At 40.6% G+C, this 14270-nt stretch overlaps 1 protein-coding gene and 1 pseudogene across 8 annotated transcripts in view; one reads left to right on the top strand and one right to left on the bottom strand.

Annotated features, from left to right (window-relative positions):
• Nucleotides 1-410: 410 nt before the first annotated feature.
• LOC100466083 lies at nt 411-1184 on the bottom strand (annotated as a pseudogene).
• A 4596-nt stretch (nt 1185-5780) lies between these two features.
• Nucleotides 5781-14270, top strand: part of MDM4 (MDM4 regulator of p53) — a 39706-nt gene continuing 31216 nt past the window's right edge. For 6 of the 8 annotated variants that reach the window (XR_004627352.1, XR_004627353.1, XR_004627350.1 and 3 more), the window contains exon 1: nt 5781-5916. The gene's annotated coding sequence lies outside the window, so the exon portion shown is untranslated. Of the gene's footprint in view, nt 5917-5956; nt 6600-7421; nt 7569-14270 lie in introns of those variants that run through there. The other 2 variants (XM_034667106.1, XM_011223616.3) reach the window with 2 other exon arrangements.

The following is a 14270-nucleotide window of genomic DNA, read 5'->3' on the forward strand; positions in this document are numbered from 1 at the left end:
TTGATTCTCCCCTACTACTTTATTCAGTGACACATGGAACTTTTTATAACAGCATTCAAAATCCTCCACAACCTGGCCCCGTATGACTTTGCTGGCATTCCATACCCATCCCAATAAAAATAAAATGCAAACCACAGTTGTTATTTAAAATTTTCTAGGGGGTGGGGGAATGGGATAGACTGGTGATGGGTAGTAAGGAGGGCACGTATTGCATGGTGCACTGGGTGTTACACGCAACTAATGAAGCATCAAACTTTACATCGGAATCTGGGGACGTACTGTATGGTGATTAACATAATATAATAAAATTAAATTAAAAAAAATAAATAAAATTTTCTAGTAGCCACATCAAAAAAAGTAAAAAGAAACAGAAGGAATTATTTTTAATTATATATTTTATTCAACCCAATATATCCAAAATGTCATCATTTTGATATGTAATCAATATAAAACGTTATTAATGAGATACTTTACAGTATTTTTTTCCTAAGTCTTTTTTTTTTTTTTAATGGTAGCACTAGGGCTTATTAAACTGTGCCTTAGTATAGGCCCTGTGGCTTGCCCATGGTGCTCTTGACGTATAAAGCCTGGATGTTCTGCCAATTCTTCTTGAACAATGATGCAAGTAAATTGACAGCTAAGTGGATGTTGTACATGAGCTCATCATCTGTCATCTTCATGTGGCCAATGGTCCCTGCCAGACACAGCACCTTCTTCATCTGGAATTTGATGGTGGATTCACTTCATCCACTTTGGCCACCATGTTCCCATTGTGGGTCAGTAAGGAAGAGAACTTGCTAGCCTTACTCAGGCCTGGGCCCAGGATGCATGGGATCTGCTTGATCAGAGATTCTGAAGCCAAAAAGGCATCATACTTCTTGGCCAGCTTCTTGATTAATTTTCTATTCTTGTTGAGTTTCTTCAGCACCTCAATGTCCATGTGGGGAATACACAGCCTAGGACTCATCACAGTGCGGCTGGTCCCTCAAAACACATATGGAGAACTTGGGGTGAGGAGTGGACTTCAGCCTGATGGTGCCCAAGAAGCACTTGTTCTTGTAACGGTCATCGTTCTTCAGGCTGATCTGCAGCTCCACCGGCTCCAGAAACTTTCGGCGCTTGCCCTGGTTCCCCTGCAGGACTTCCCACCCTGCCTCGTACGGGGTGTCTCGGGGATCTGCTGCTCATGGTTCCTCGAGCCGCATTAACTGGAAAAAAGCCCTCCTAAATTTTCGAATCTCAATTTGGACTAGCCACATTTCAAGCCACGTGTGGCTGGTGGATATTATATTGGACAGCGGGATTCAATACCGTGCCAATCTTTTACTCAGTAACCAACACTTTGATCAAAGTAGATTCTTTTCAGTTTTAAGACCGTCTCTTCTAAATTCCTCATCTCTTTCCTCTCCCCATTATTTGTGCCATGTTTCTTCAAATGACTTCTCCCATTTCTGCCTCTTGAAATCCTATTCATTTTTTAAGGTCCCACTCAAATGATTCTTCTTCTACAAAACCTTCAATGATTATGTTAAATAGGAAGGAAAGATTAATTCAAGAGACTATAGATAGGCTCACATTCAGCTTATAGATTCAGTAATAGAGCCATACATTTATTTTTCAAATTGAAAAAATAAAATTGGATCTCCATGTTATCACATTCACAAAAATCAATTGCGGATGAATTAAAGGCCTAAATGTGAAAAGTGAATCTTTAGAACTTTTAGGAGAAAGTATATGAGAGTAACTTTATGACTTCAAAACAGGGAAGAATCTTCTAAATGAAAAAAAAAAAAGAAAGTGAAACATAAAATAATTAATAAATCTGACTTCATTTAAAAAACTGTTCATCAAAAGACATTAAAAAAGTGAAAACCAGTTATAGATTTGAAGATTTGTGATACATATAATCAAGAAGGATTAATATCCAGATTACATACAGAACTCCTACAAATCACTGAGGAAAAGACCAATAGAAAAGGGGGCAAAAAATATGGACAGGCAATTCACAGGTGAGTAACCATGGTCAATGAATATGGAAAAATGCTCAACCTTACTAATAATCATGGACCACCGTGTAAATCAAACCACCATGAGAAATTCTCACATCTATCAGATTGTTTTTTTAAAATAATCTGACAATAACAAGGATTGGCAAAGATGTGGAGCAACAGAATCTTTTTCTTTTTATTGCTGCACTTCTAGTTTATTCATTTTTTTAAATTTAAAATTTGTTAGTTAACATATAGTATAATATTGGTTTCAGGAGTAGAATTCAGTGGTCCATTACTTACATACAACACCCAGTGCTCATCACATCACGTGCCCTCTTTAACACATCACCATCTAGCCTACCACCCCCCCCCAACAACCCTAAGTTTGTTCTCTATCATTAAGAGTCTCTTATGGCTTGTTTTCCTCTCTCCTTCTTTTTCTTTTCCCCCTTCCCATATGTTCATCTGTTTTCTTTCTTAAATTCCACATATGAGTGAAATCATATATTTGTCTTTCTCTGACTGACTTATTTCACTTAGCATAATACACTCTAGCTTCATCCAATTTGTTGCAAATGGCAAGATCTCATTATTTTTGATGGGTGAATAATATTCCCGTGTGCGAGTGTGTGTGTGTGTGTGTGTGTGTGTGTGTGTGTGTGTGTATGATCACATCTTCTTTATCCATTCATCAGTTGATGGACATTTGGGCTCTTTCCATAGTTGGCTATTGTCGAGAATGTGAGCAATAGAATCTTATACACATCCACCAGGAGTGTATACTTCTACGACCACTTTGGAGAGCACTGTGTTATGATCTGACAGTGCTGCCAGTGTGTTTGTGACCCAATCATTCTACTCCCTAGAGTGCACAAAGTACAGAAGTGTCTACAGCAGCACTGTGTGTAGCAGTAAACAACTGGAAACACCTAAGTATTTATCAAAGGAGATGAATAAAAAATTGTGGTGCATTCATTACCGTTAAGCGCTGAACTGTGTGCCCCCCCCATCTCCAGATTACAATGTTGAAGTCCTAACCCCTGAGCACCTTAGAATGTGACTCTATTTGGAGGCAGGCCTTTTATAGGGGTGATTAAGATAAAATGAAGTCATACAGATGGACCCTAATCCATTATGGCTGGTGTCCTTCTAAGAAGAGATGAGGACACAGACAACTTACCAGCCAAGGGGTGAGGACAAAACAAGAAGGCAGCCATGTGCAAGTCAAGGAGAGATATCAGAAGAAACCAAATTTGCCAATACTTTGATCTTGTACTTCTAGCACCCAGAACTGTGAGAAAACAAATTCTATTGTTTAAGTGACCCAGTCTGTGGTATTTTGTGATGGCAGCCTTAGAAAAGCGTAATTACTATATAACAATTAATTACACAATTCAAAATATTACTATACAGCACTACTGAACAATATTGAAAATTAACTATACATGATTTGACATTGTGGAACTTCACAATGATCAGTAAAAATGCAAGTTGCAGTAGAATACATACAGTTTGATGCCGTTCATAAAAATTTTAAAAGCACAAAATATTTTTAAGGAATATATACATATATAAATCCTAAAATCTAAAGAGGTGCACGGCAGAGGTAAATACCAAATATAGAAGAGTTCCCTTTAGAGTTGAAGGAGGGAGATGCCATAGGAGAATGGACTATAGGAAACTTTTTTTGTAATAGGTAAAGTATTGCTTTTTAGGAAGAGTGGTGGGGAAAAGGAGATCATATTCTTCTTTATACCTTTTTGTACGTGTGAAGTAGTTCATTATGATTTTTTAAGAAAGGCTATAGATCAATAACATTGACTTCTAGTTCCTTTAGAACTCCAAGGGGCTCTAGAAAAATCATCTGATTTAGCCATTTTATTTACAGACTGGGAAACTGAAAAACTGTGTAACTTTCTGGTTTCTAGAAATAGCTAGACTAAACCCAGATTTCCTGTCTCTTTATTAAATAAATGATTTTTGAGTACAGTTCCTAGAGAAGGAAGTGGTGATCACTGAGTTATGAGCTTGTTAAGCTAATTTCATTTTCTTTTTTGGTAAGTTTACTTGATGAGGAGAAGAAATGTTCTAGTTATGTTTTATTTTCATTAGAGCAAGTCATTTGAAGTTTTATGAACTCCTTGGGGAAGGATAGTGAAATGTTGCCAGATATTAGGTAGGATCATTAGAGGTTTAAGAACAACATTTGAAGATGAATGATTAATCATGAATCAGTGTCAATCATGAGGGGAAAAACTCTATTCTTAACCATGTCCTATTCAACATATTTATCAAGACTTTCGATAAAGACAAATTAAATATGTTGATCAAAATTTTGCAAAATGCAAAAGTAAAAGAGCTAATCTCTCTCGACCTTCCAGGCAAGGTTAATTGCACTTACCACATTCTCTTTACCTGGACTGACTCCTCCACTAGATACATTCCAGGAGTTTGCTTTGGAGTCTTCTAGGTTGATGCTTGGCACACAGTAGGTGTTCAACAAATGTTTGTTGATCTTAAAATGAGTTGCTGGAGAGGATCATAATTCCAAGAGTCCAGAAGACAGGAGGAAGAGGCCTAAACTAACTGGATACTATTTTAAAGGTACAAATTACTATTAGGGAATTTAAAAAAACTACACCAAAATTAATTGCACAAAAAAGAGAGAAGAAACAGTTGAGAGAGGTTCACCTAAAAAAGCCCCTCCCCTCTATTTTTTGAGAGAGGTGGTGCTGACTTCAGGCCCTTTCAGAGCAACTGTGAAAAAGGAATTAATTCTTCAGCTCATTTACAGAATCTAGATCTCCCAGCTGTGCGGAAGGATATGCCAGAAATAGAGCAAGGTGCAATGTGCAAATTAAGGGAGGTCATCGCCCCATTTTATTTAACATGGGTCTGTACCCGGTCCTGGCAGCCACATTTTAAACAAGTTAAACAAGTACTTGTTCAGAACATGGTGACCAGGGTGGCTTGAAGCCACGTCAAGTAAGAAACAGTTGAAGGCTGTGAGGGGATTTTTAGCTTGCAGGAAAACAAGGGGCAGGGTTAGGGATAGAACATGGGAACCGTCTTCAAATGACTGAATGGTATTCATATTACGAAGAATGACTTCTTATTCTGTCCCCTCAAGTGTATAACTGAAACCACTAGAAATTGCAAAGTAACATACTTCAGCTCAGAAAATCCTCTAACATTTAGAATCGTTCTGAAATAAGATGAAGTACTTGGGAGGGATAAATACCATTTGGCACCGGCAGAGGTGGAACTCTGCCGAGCTGATTTGTTGCAGGTTCTTTTATATTGGGACATCAGGTTGTTTGATCCAAAAAGCTCCACCTCCTGGTTCTTTGCACCTCTTTCCTCATTTACCACGTATCTTGAGTTATTCGTGTATATTCTGGTCCTCTCCCTCAATTAACGACAACACTAACATGCTGTTTGCCTTCTCCGGCCACCACCTCTGAAGAGTTAAGAAGTGAGTAAGTTAACTTTGAGGAACAGAGGTAATGGCGTTTTTCGGAAGAGCAAAAGGCTGCCTCTGGCTATGCCATTAGGTTTCTCCCTTCTTCGATTTTTTGATCTCCTAGGACACGTCTGTAAATACCATCAGACCCTGCGAGGTCCTGAAACGTTTTCTCTAGAAACCTCACAACTCGGTCGTCCAGGACCTGCTACTCTCTCTCCGAACTGGGCTCTACTCTATGGCAGGAAGAGCTCAGCCATTCCGCCTCTCTAGCCCTCCAGTGGAGCCTCCGTGGTTTCCGGAGGCCTCACCGGAAGCCCTTCTACGGGATGGGTTCAGGAGGCCGGAAGTTGCGCCCTCACTACTCGCCGTTTCAAAATGCTGCTGAGGCCTTACGGCCTGTGACTGACTCCCCCTCCCCCCCGTGCTCGGCGGGGGAGCGACTCTTGGAGCGGCCTTAAGGTGTGGCTCTTGCGTTTCGGCGGCCGGGTCCCCGGCGGCTGGGGGCAGGAGGTGGAGAGCAGGGAGCGGGCGGTGGCGCGGCCAGTTCGGCGGGCCTCGGAGCTGGGGCAGCGGGCGGGTGGAGCTTGAGGCATGGGTGGCGGCGTTGGGACAGTCGCGCCGGGCGGAAGAAGGGCTGGTGGGGGAAGGGTTATGCGCTGAGGCCCCGCGGAAGGTAAAAATGGAGGTGGAGTGACGTGCTTGCTGCCGTTCGGCCATCAGGTTGCAAACCTGGAGTCGAAATGGTCGGTGGACGATGTTTAACTGGACGCAACACTGGAAACCTTCTGAGGCCTTTTGGAGGAAAGAGGTGGACAGAGAGGGAGGGGGGAAGAATGACATTGATGTGTTTCAAGATTTGAAGGTAGTAACTTTCAGGGCCGCGCACCATCCGTGTCAGAGGCACATAAGTGCTTCTTTGAAGAGGGCTCATTTCTGGGCCACACCCAGACCCGCCCAAGCAGAACATCCGGAGATGGGGCTCGAGACAGTGTATTTTAAACGGCACACCTTCCAGCTGATTCTTGTGCACCCCGGATTTTGAAAACCACTCTTTTAAAGCTACACCCGTATAACATGCTGTTGCTTTTTCCCGTCATCAGGAAAGCGCTGTGTTGGTTAGGAAGCCCCTCCACCCCGAACAGGTATCTGTCAAAGGTACTTGGTACTTCTGGTGTTAAGTGTTCCTACATTTCAGTTTAGGTTTTGTCTCTTCCCTCCTCGTACCTTCCTGACTCGAAAAGATAATTTAATTTAAAAACATTTATTTCACAATATTTTGTTTCACACAGTACTGGTCAGGATCACAAATTTGTGTAGTTTATAAAGAAACAGACGTGTGCCTGAAGTTAAAAAAAGGCACATAATACAGAAGTGTGTAAAGTTTAACTGTTCATTAACTCTAACCGGTTCTCTCCTCAGGCTAGCTACTATTAAGTGCTTGATAACATCCTTCCTTTTTCCTACAGTACTTATATTTTTAAAATACAGCGGGATCATTTTGTATGCATTGTTATGTACCTTAAGTTTTTTAGATAATATCAGGGACAGCTTACCATCAAATATACATATAATACTTTCTTTTAAACACTTGCATAGTACTGTTTTAGAGGGTTGTACAACAGTTTTGTTAGCCATTTCCTGACTGATGGAGTTTTGGGTTTTTCCTGCCACATTGTTTTGCAAACTGCTGGAGTATACTCTTGCTACACACTTTACCTGTGTAGGTGTGTAACAGATTTGGTAAGAACTAAACATCTGAATAGTACAATAGTTTTCTTTTCTTTCTTTCTTTCTTTCTTTCGTTTTTTTTTTTTTTAAGTTTTTATTACTCTCAAGTATGTGGCTGAAAGAGAATCAGACAGTAGTGTTTAGTAGAGGTCCTTAGGGCTTTAAAGAATTACGAATGATTAGTTCTGCTAAATTCTGACAAGACTTTTTAATTTAATTAGTCTTAACATTCACAGTTGTCTTCAAAGGTAGAGATTTGAAGATGAAGTGTGGGAGTCTCTTGGACTGAGTGCAGGGTAAAAACCAGTCTTTCATCATCACTGACAGATGAATAAACTGCTCTCTGATTTCAGTCCAGTAGAGGACACAAAAAATATAATGTGGTAAGTGGTAATAGAGGGGCTCTGGTGTCATCAGCTTCCCTTGGGGTGTCAGAAAGCCTTGACCAAGGAAGTGACTTTGGACCTAGGTAGAAGAATAAGAATTTTCAATAGAAAGTAGATCACAGAAAGGGGAAAGGACAGGTGCCTGATACTGTCTGAAATCCAAAGGCATTGTATTTCAATCTTTTTAAACCATGACCCCCAGTAAAAAATAAGTTTTATATTGTGACCCAGTACACATAGGAGGGGGGAATAGTTAAGAACTTTGGCTCTGCAGCCAGAGTGCTTGGACCCTAAAACCATGATTTTTGGCAAGTTATCTTCCTCTCTGCCTCAGTTTCCCCTTTGAAAATGAGGACAATAATATATCTACCTAATAGGATCTCTGTAAGGATTGAATGAGTTATTGCAAAAAAATTATTGCTTTAAAGAGTGCCTGATACACAGGTGCTTAACTGTGTTGTGTTGGCTATTTTTATTTTTTATTTATTTATTTATTTATTTTTTATTTATTTATTCGACAGAGATAGAGACAGCCAGCGAGAGAGGGAACACAAGCAGGGGGAGTGGGAGAGGAAGAGAGGCTCATAGCAGAGGAGCCTGACGTGGGGCTCGATCCCATAACGCCGGGATCACGCCCTGAGCCGAAGGCAGACGCTTAACCGCTGTGCCACCCAGGTGCCCCGTGTTGGCTATTTTTAATAACAGAAACAGGTTCCTCAGAACAAAATTTACCTTTGTTATTTTCTTTTCTGTTCTATTTCATTAATGGAGGGGAGCAGTTAAGATTCATTGGGGTACAACTTGTAGTTTGAAAAACTTGGTACTAAAAACACCTGGCAGGTAAGTGGTAAAAGGATTTGACACATTGAAGAAACTGAGTTCATCATTCGTCATGGTGGGGATTGAGTGGTGGAAGTGGAAACTTGGAGAAGAGTACCAAGCAGGAATGGAGACAGTAAGTTGGAGACCAATCATATAAGCTCATGCACACATACCCAGTGAGGGGAGTGAGAGTCTGGAAGTGGAAGTGCCTCTTGAGTCAGCTCTACAGGCCCATGTGTGATAGTCCTTCACTCTTCAAATGCACTGAAAAACCAGGGTACTTTGGCCTGCCCTGCCTGGGATATCCCTAGTTCTGCTGTATTGTGGAATGAAGTGGTGGAATTGGCTTTTCTTTTTTTTTTTTTTTTTTTTAATTAAAGATTTTATTTNTATTTGTTTATTTGAGAGAGAGAGAGCAAGGGGGAAGGGCAGAGGGAGAGGGAGAAGCAGACTCCCCACTGAGCAGGGAGCCAGACCTGGGGCTTGATCCCAGGGTCTTGGGATCATGATGAGCTGAAGGCAGATGCTTGACTGACTGAGCTACCCAGGTGCCCCATGGCTTCTCTGTCAATAAACAAATCTCTCTTGAGAAAGAGTCCTTTGGGTTATTTTATTTATTATTTTTTTAAGTTGAAATACAGTTAACATCCAACGTGACATTCATTTTAGGTGTACATGTAGTGATTTGACAGCCCTATACGTTATACTGTGCTCACCACAAGTGCAGCTACTATCTGTCACCACACAATGCTAGTGTAATACCATTGACAGTATTCCCTGTATTGTACCTTTTATCCTTGTGACTTACTCATTCCAAACCAGAAACTTGGATCTCCCACTCCACTTCACCCATTTTGCCTATCCATCCACCTCCTCCCTTCTGGCAACCGTCAGTTTGTTCCAGGGAGAGTTTTTTGAAAGCAAAAAGAACTTTCTTCTCTCATTCATTTAAAAGTAGTCAAGTTCTTTTCAGCTTTTTTTAAAGCTTTTTAAAAATATTTATTTGAGAGAGAGCAGAGCGAGAGGACACGGGTGCTGGGGGGAGGAGCAGAGGCAGAGGGAGAAGACTCCTCACTGAGCAGGGAGCCAGATGCAGGGCTCGAACCCAGAATGCTGGGATCATGACCTGAGCCGAAGGCAGATGTGTAACGACTGAGCCACCCAGGCGCCCCAATTTTTTCTCAAATTTTTGATGAAATATTTTAAGGCATATCACAGATGTGTCATTTTACCTTTAAATATGTTAGGGTGTATTTCTTATCAGGTCAGGATTTAAAAAAAATTATCACAGTGCCTTTTTACTACGGTTAACAGTTTCTTAATATCTACTACCTAGTACATAATTAAAAATTTTATGATTGTTTAGAGATTTCTCTAAAACAATTTTATGATTGNGATCCCGGAATGCCGGGATCACGCCTGAGCCGAAGGCAGACGCTTAACGACTGCGCCACTCAGGCGCCCTGTTAGGGTGTATTTCTTATCAGGTCAGGATTTAAAAAAAATTATCACAGTGCCTTTTTACTACGGTTAACAGTTTCTTAATATCTACTACCTAGTACATAATTAAAAATTTTATGATTGTTTAGAGATTTCTCTAAAACAATTTTATGATTGTTTAGAGATTTCTCTAAACAATTTTTATATTGTTAAGAGAAAAATGGCATTTACAGATGTTTCTTTGAATCGGGACTTGAATGAACAAGGTCCACACACTGTATTAAGTGTATGTTTTTTTAAGCCTCAATAATGGTCTCCCCACTTAACCATATTCCACCCCCTCCCCCCATCTGAGCTCTTGTAGGATTTCCTGCATTCTGAGTTTGGGTAATTATTTGCTTTTGCTATTATTTATTCCTTTACCCTCCATTTTTCCTACAAGCAGGTAGTTAGCAATTAGATGTAGAAGCTTGGTTAGTTGTTTTTTTTGTCAAGAATACTTCATAGGAGGTAGGAGGTTCTGGGTGCTTCCTCTTGCTTCACATCAGGAAGTACATGATGCGAATGACCGCCTTTTAGAGAGTTTTGTCAGTGGTCGAGTGTTCTCAGCCTTCTCCATGTGTTTTGAAGTTTCCCCTCCCCCAGTCTTTTACTTCATGGCTTATCATCTATTAATGATTGTTTAACTGATTATTTAACCTAAGACTAGAAGGTCTGGGATGAGTCAGTCTTGTGCAGAACTCATAGTGCTACAAATTAAGGAACAACGTGTGCAAAGGCCCTGAAGCAGGAAGTAAGTGCCCTGAGAGACTAAAAGATCAGTGTGGTGAGGTGCAGGGAGCATGGAGAAGAACATGAAGTGCAAGAGGAAAGACTGGCAAGACTGGGGCTAGAGTCTGTGTTTATCTTTAGAGCAGTAGCAAGCTTTAGAGCAGGGCTTGGCACTGAAGGATTGGGTTTGTTTTTTTATTTTGTTTTTTTAATCCTCCTAGCTATAGTGTGGAATTCGGTTTGAAGGGGGTTAGAGAGACCAGTTCAGAGTCTATTTCAGTGATGTAGGAAATAACACTTTTGGTTTGGGGAAATAGTCATGGAGATGAAAAGAAGGTGGATTTGAAAGATTTAGAAGTTAAAATTGGTTAGGTTTGATGATGTGGTAACGGGGAGAGAGAGATAAGATGACTCCTCTAACTCTCTGGTTTTATTTGTTTATTTATTGGGGCGCCTGGGTGTCTCAGTCGGTTAAGCATCTGCCTTTGGCTCAGGTCATGATATCAGGGTCCTGGGATCGAGTTCTGCATTGGGCTTGCTCAGTGGGAAGCCTGCTTCTCCCTCTGCCTGCTGCTTCCCCTGCTTTTGCGCGCATGCTCTGTGTCTCTCTGACAAATAAATAAAACCGATTTATTTAGAGCGCACTCATGGGGTTGGGGGTGGATGGGTGGAGGGAGAGAATCCCAAGCAGACTCCCTGCCCAGTGTGGAGCCTGACATGGAGCTCGACCTCACAACCCTGAGATCATGACCTGAGCTGAAATTAAGAGTCAGAGGCTTAACCGACTGAGCCACCCAGACTTTCTGGTTTGAGCGACTGAATGTAACTGCTCACTGATAGCATAGTGGGAAAGAATAAGCTTTAGACTCAGGCAAGTTATTTGACTCCTTTTAGGCTCAGTTTCCTCTTTTAAGGAGCAAGTAAAATACCTAACCCTGCTGCATTCAAAAGAGACTACAAGTGGGAAAGGGACAGGATCTTGCTTTGGATTCAGAGCTTGTCAACTGACTTCATTTCTCACGTACATCCTTGAACAGTGCCTTTGCTCATGTTTTCCCTCCCATTCTTTTCACTGTTCTCTCATTTTAAAATCCTTCCACTCCTGTCTCCATTCCCTCCCATTCCTTCTCTGCCCTGCAGTCAGATAATGTGTCCTTTTAACTTCCATAGCCCTTAAAGCAGTGTTTTTTAAATTTTAATTTGTATTTATTTTTATAGCATAACACTTTCTACCAGGTGTTAAAGCAAAGTAGGAAAACCTTACTGATGTTTAAATTCTTCAGACCCCCCCAAGTGGTCAGTTCCTGTTCCTACCAAGACTGCTGGTTCCCTCCCAAAATCATCCCTACAGGAATGGTAATAGGAAAATGGTGTGAGAAACAGATGGTTGATGTGGGCTGTTTTGAACCTGTGTGTGTGTGCATGGGGAGGCAGTGTTTGGTCTGGGACAGAAGTCAACCAGGTGTGGCTTTAGGCGGATAAAACCATGGGGGAAGGCAACTGTTGGAATACTGCTCTAGTTTCTCCCCTGCCTAGTTACCTTGGAATTACCTTTTTCTATGCTTGTGACTCAGAGCCCTAGTCCAGCTGTCCTCAAGAGTGAATCAGGGCATTACAGAAGCGTATACTTGTGAGAAGCTGATGAAAAATAGGTGATGACTGACCTTAGACATCACTTCTCTGTCTCTTACCTTCTAAGTCCTTAGTCTCCCCAGATCTTATCATAGTGCTTCTTCTTGGGGAACAAAGGATGAGTTTTTGATCTGGGTAGTGATTGAGTGGGGTGGAGAGTGATTGTGGTTTTCTGGTGCTTGGGGCTTTCTACTTTTGTACTTCTTGGTTTTTTTTTTTTTTTAAGAGTTTAATTTTAAGTAATTTCCACACCTAACCACGGGGCCTGAATTTATAACCCTGAGGTCAAGAGTCACATGCTCTTCTGGCTGAGCCAGCCAGGCACTCCTACTACTTGTTTTCTACCTTACTCCAGCTTACTGCAGCTAATGTGGGCTGGAATCTGGTCTTGCCCCATATTCTTTGCCTGTCAGAGTATCTCCTATCTTCTAGGGGAAAATAACAAAGACAGTTGAAGAGCACAGGTATTTCAAGAGAAGAATTATGTATAAGTTTCTTTGGAACAGAAATAGAACAGATGGATCTAGAGTTTAAAGTTAGACTGATAATTATCCTAAAAGAAAAGGGAACATCTTAAGAACTTGAAATGAGAATAAGCAGGGGCTGAGAGAACCAAGCCGAAATGGTAGGGTTGAAAAATGCAATGGTTGCAATAACAGAATGGATACAATTGAAGAATGAATTAGAACTCCAGATCGAGAAAATCTCCCAGAATAAAAAAATAAAGGATAAAAAGAAAATCTAAAGGAAAAACTGAAAGGTAAGGAAAATAAATGTAGAAGTACTCACATCTAAATAATAGGAATCTTTTTGTTAAATTTCATTTTTTTTATTTTTAATTTCCTTTTTAAAATATTTTATTTTTAAGTAATCTCTACACCCAGTGTGGGGCTCGAACTCACAACACCGAGATTGGAAGTTGCACGCTTCACCAACTGAGCCAGCTAGGCACCCCTAAATAATAGGAATCTTAAAAATGAAAAGTAGGGGGCGCCTTACTGGCTCAGTTGGTGGAACATGTGACTCTTGATCTCCTGATCATGAGTTCAAGCCCCACATTGGGCATGGAGCCTGCATTTAAAAAAAAAAATGTAAAGGAGGACATCCTTGAAGAAATAATGGGAAAAATAATTCTCTTTTAGAATTAAAAGGGTGGGGGTGCCTGGGTGGCTCGGTCGGATAAGCATCTGAGTCTTGATTTCGGCCTAGGTCATGGTCTCAGGCTTGTGCTGGGTGGGGAGTCTTCTTGAGATTCTTTCTCCCTCCCTCTGCCCTTCCCCCCACACTTGTGCTTTCTCTAAAATAAATAAATCTTAAAAAAAAATAAAAAAGAATTAAAAAAATGAATGTTCTCAGGGGGAAAGTTTCCTTAAAATGCTGAAGATGAGAAATCAGGAAAAATTTGCTTCCAGGAACATTATAGTGAAATTTAAGACTAACAAAGCAAAAGGAGCCTCAGAGAGAACAGATTACAAGGAACAAACATTAAATTGACATCAGTTTCGACCAGCATCACTAAATGCAGGAAAAAAAAAAGTGTTTGCAGCGTTTTGAAGAGAAACTTAGAATTTTATAGCCAACCACATTCAATTAAATAGGGGATGATAAAAATATTCTCAGGTGTATGAAGTCTTGGAAGCCTTGCCATACAAAGACCCACATTGAGCCCAGTTCTGCATGAAGTACTAAGAGATTGAAATCCAGGAAGTGTTACAAGAGATCTATGAAGTAAAGGTGATTGTAATTCCTTGATATATTTTTTTAAAGATTTTATTTATTTGACAGCAGCAAAGCACAAGCAGGGGGAGCAGCTGAGGAAGAGGGAGCTGCAGGCATCCCAATGAGCAGTGGGGCTTGATCCCAGGACCCTGGGATCATGACCCAAGCTGAAGGCAGTTGCTTAACCAACTGAGCCACCCAGCCGCCCTTATTCCTTGATATTTATTGTAAAGGCTAAGACCAAAAAAAAAAAATATATATATATATCTATATATATCTATATATATATAGATATATATAGATATATATATATAT

Source organism: Ailuropoda melanoleuca, chromosome 8 (genome assembly GCF_002007445.2).
Source record: "Ailuropoda melanoleuca isolate Jingjing chromosome 8, ASM200744v2, whole genome shotgun sequence".
In the NCBI taxonomy this organism is placed as follows: Eukaryota; Metazoa; Chordata; class Mammalia; order Carnivora; family Ursidae; genus Ailuropoda; species Ailuropoda melanoleuca.